This window comes from Vombatus ursinus, unplaced genomic scaffold, assembly GCF_900497805.2.
Source record: "Vombatus ursinus unplaced genomic scaffold, bare-nosed wombat genome assembly UNPS02014770.1, whole genome shotgun sequence".
Classification (NCBI taxonomy): Eukaryota; Metazoa; Chordata; class Mammalia; order Diprotodontia; family Vombatidae; genus Vombatus; species Vombatus ursinus.
Genome location: NW_020954548.1, coordinates 25653289 through 25657825, shown reverse-complemented (window position 1 = coordinate 25657825; position 4537 = coordinate 25653289).

Genomic DNA, 4537 nt, shown 5'->3' with positions numbered 1-4537 from the left:
CTTCATGACCCCATTTGGGGTTTTCTTGGCAAAGATACTGAAATGGTTTATCATTCCTTCTCCAGCTCATTTTATAGATGAGGAACAAGGCAAACAAGGCTATGTGACTTGCCCATGGTTACATACCTAATAAGTGTCTGAGGTCAGATTTGAACTCAGGAAGATGCGTCTTCCTGACTCCGGGTCTGACACTCTATCCACTGTGGCACCTAGCTGCCCTAAGTAAGTATATACATAACAATTGAAGTCAGAGGAGAGCACTAACAACTTAGTGGATCAGAAAAGGCTTTCTGAATCATGATATAAAATATAGGAGTGCTTGGCTCTTTCTTAGGGATGCCATGAGGGGTCCCAGAATTGTTCACTTCACTCTTGCCTCCATGAACTCTTTAGATTTCACCTCCAGGCCAGCAGCCTTGCTGCTCTGCCTCCCCACCCAGTTCAATTCCCCTTTATATGTTATCATTCTCTTATTAGAATGTAAGTGCATTGAGGGCAGGAGTTGTCTTATTTGCTCGTCCGCGTGTCTATCCATCTATCTATTAAAAATGTATTTGTCTGGTATCTTGCGAATAGAATCAAAAAGACTTTAAAATGAAAAAGATGGGGAAGGGAGAAAACTACCTTTGTATAGCAACCAATCTAGCTATCATAGACAATAGCTAAAATGAAGGAGAAATAACTATTGATGTAGGCAGAAATTCATAGGAGACAAAATACAAGAAAGGAGCCAGTAGTAAAACCCCTGCCCTCAGATATCTAGATCCAAATGTCAAAATTAGGCAGCAAGTCACATAAACTAGCTTCTCACAGTTATCATGGAGACTTGGTGGATTGAAACCCATGACAAGAATATGAGTGTGGAGGGTTTTAGTTTATTCAAAAGAAACATGATAAGTAAAAGGGTGGGGAGAATAGCACTGTATATTTAGAAGCTATGTTCATGTGAAGAAATTTAGGAACCAAAATGGGAAAGCATTTGGAAGATCAATGAGGAAGGGAAAAATGGAAGTGTGATGGCTTTGACAGACCACCTGGACAGAAGATCACAGTACTGTATTATGATGAAGGACCTTTGATTATCTAGACATCTCCTGAGTTTCCTCTTTCTGCTAAAAACAGAGCAGCTATGCCTTCTTGATTTGGTTTAAGGGTCCTCCATCCTTCAAAAGGCAGAGGAACTCACAAGGCAAAATTCTATTCTGGATTTCATTCTCACCAACAGGAAGGAACTGACTGCTGACTGGTATGGAAATGAAAGGAACTTTCAATCTGTTGTGATATGTTTGTTTGTTTTTTTTCTGGTTGAAGTATTTAAAGAAAATCTAGTTTCCTATAGGGCAACTAGATGGCACAATGGATAGAGTGCCAGATCTGGAGTCAGGAAGACTCACCTTCCTGAGTTCATATCTGTCCTCAGACACTTACTAGCTGTGTAACCCTGGGCAAGTCACTTAACCTTGTTCGTCTCAGTTTCTTCACCTTTAAAATGAGTTTGAGAAGGAAATGGCAAACCACTCCAGTATCTTTGTCAAGAAAATCCCCCCCAAAAAAATCCCAAATGGGGTCACAAAGATTCAGATACAACTGAAATGAAATGAACAACAACAATAAAAAAACTTCCTATAGATATGTAGCTAGAAAGGAAACAATATTTTAACAGGCAAATAATATATTAATATTATTCTAAAAAGTAGCATTGACTTCACACACCCCCTGAAAGGGTCTCAGGGACCACCAGGAGTCCATGGACAACACTTTCAATTTCTTTTTCTTCTCTTAATGCTAAAGATAACGTTTCCAGTACCACATTGAACAACAGTGGTGATAATGGACATCCTTGTTTCATCCCCAATCTTATTGGAAATGCTTCTAGCTTATCCGTGAACAACACTTTGAGTACCACTGGGTTAACATAGATCCTAGATGTTGGGAAAGTAGAACTTAAAAGGGCACAGAGGAACAATTTTAGTCACATGAACTAAAATTCTACAGGAGAAGTCAGCCTAGGTGGAATGAGAATTCTCAAGAATGAAATTCAACACACAAAGAGAAACAATTCTGATGATGAGGAAAAGCAAGAGTTACTTGAAGAGACTTATGTGGATGCACAGAGTTCTCACCAGCCACATTAGATTTTTAAAAGGTATATACTGAAGATGGAAGCAAGATCAGGTAATAAAACTCAAATACAAAAACATGGCGTTGTGTGCAGAATAATGTCAGGGAGGCTAAAATTCATAAGGAGTTAAGGCTGGTAAAGGCAACTAAGGAACACAAAACCATTTGGGGGTTTTTTAAAGCTATCTTGGGGAAAAGAGGAATATCAAAGAAGGGATAGGCTAGATAGGAAAATGTTCACTTATAACTGAAAGAAGACAGACTCAGAGCTACTTGGTCTTGTACTTGGCTGTGTACTGTTTTTATCAGGGACTTGGATAAAGGCTTACATGGTAATCTCATCCAATTTGCAAATGACACAAAGCTCAGAAGGATAATCAACACAGTAGATGAAAGAGCCAAGATGCAAAATCAACTTGACAGTCTAGAGCATTGAGCTGAATCTAACATGATACTGAATAGGAAAAAATGCAAAGTCTTACACATGGGTAGGAAAAAAAATCAACAAATAGAAATTGGTGGAGACACAGATAGACAGTAGTTATTCTGAAAAGGATCTAGGGGTTTTAGTAGACCTTGAATTCAGGAAGACTCATCTTCATGAGTTCAAACCTGGCCTCTGACACCTACTAGCTGTGTGACCCTGGACAAGTCATTTAATGTTGCTTGCTCAATTCCTCATCTGTAAAGTGAGTTGGAGAAGGAAATGGAAAACCACTCCAGTATCTTTGCCAAGCAAATCTCAAAAATGAGGTCACAGAGTCATACATAACTGAAAAATGACTCAACAACAGCAACAAGTTCAGTATGAGTCATCAATGTGATGTGGCAGCCAAAAAGCTGATGAGTTCTTAGGCTATATTAGGAGAGGCATCACTTAAAGGAATAAGAAGATGATAATGCCGCTACCTTCTGCCCATGTCAAACCTCATCTGGACGATTATCTTTAGTTCAGGGAACCTCATTTAAAGACACTGATAAGCTAAAGAGCATCCAGTGGTAAGCAACCAGGATGGTGAAGAGATTTGAGTCTATTTCATAGGAGCACCATATGAAGGAACTGAGCACATTTAACCTGAAGGAGATTCAGGGAGAACATGGCAGTTGTCTTTAAGTATTTGAAGAGCTGACATGGAAGAGGGATTACACTTGTCCTATTCAGTCCCTGATGGTTGAATTCAGAGAAATGGGTAGAAATTGAAAGGAGGCCAGCTTAGGCTTGATATCAGGAAAAACTGTCTAACAATAGAGATATTTAAAAATGGAATGAATGGCTTGCCTCAAGAGGTGGTGAGTTCTTCCTTCTTGGAGGTCTTCAGGTGGAGGCTGGGCAGGCAATTGTCGGGTTTGCTATAGTTGGGATTACTTCAAGTAAAGGCTGGACCAGATGAGTGTAGATATCTCTTCCAATTATCAAATTCTATGATTTTTCTTTTTCCTTCTGTTTTCTCTGCCAAAGAGAATGACTTTTGGACTGGAAAAGACAAAACAAAAATACCCAATAGGTATCTGATACCATTATAAGTAAGAAACTAGGAAGGGAGCACCTAGTTGCCCTTGAATAATTTAAGTAATCTGCTTGGTCAATCAGTCATCTAATATTTATTCAGTGCCTACTGTGTGCTAGGCACTGTGCTAGAAGGTGGGTCAGATGACTATATCTTAGAGTGCTAGAAAACTGCAAGATGTGAATACTGACTGTTAGTGATACTTGAAAGAACGTGGAGAACAAAGGAAGTATTACATTACTACAGAAGGACAAATGTCCTGATTTCCAAAGAAGGAAAAAGAATGGAATCTGCAAACTGTAGTTCAGTGAGCTTGTCTTTAATTCCTGGTCAGATTTGAGAATGTATTATTTAAGAGATGGTTAATGAACATCTAGGGAAGGAAGTGGCAATCACAAAGATTCAGAATAAGAGCAATTCATGTCAGATTAACCTAATTTTCTTTTTTGATAGGGTTATTAAACTGGTAGGTTAGGAGAATTTTGTACAAACAGTATGGCTTATCATTTTAGAAAAACACTCAATAAGCTATCTCATTCTATTCTTGTGGGGAAAATGGAGAGTAATGGGTTAGATGATAGATGTGTTTGGAGCTGGTTGAATGGCAGACCTCAGGGACTACTCATTTATAGCTAATATAACATGAACTGATGCAAATTGAAGTGAGCAGAACCAGAATACTGTACACAATAACACCAATATTGTATGATGAAGAATTGTAAATGACTTAGATATTCTCAGCAATACAATGATCCAAGACAATCCCAAAGGACTCATGATGAAGCATGCTGTCTACCTCCAGAAAAAGAAATGATCCTCTCTAAATACAGACTGAAGCATGCTTTCTTCCTCTTTTCCTTCCTTCCTTCCTTCCTTCCTTCCTTCCTTCCTTCCTTCCTTCCTTCCTT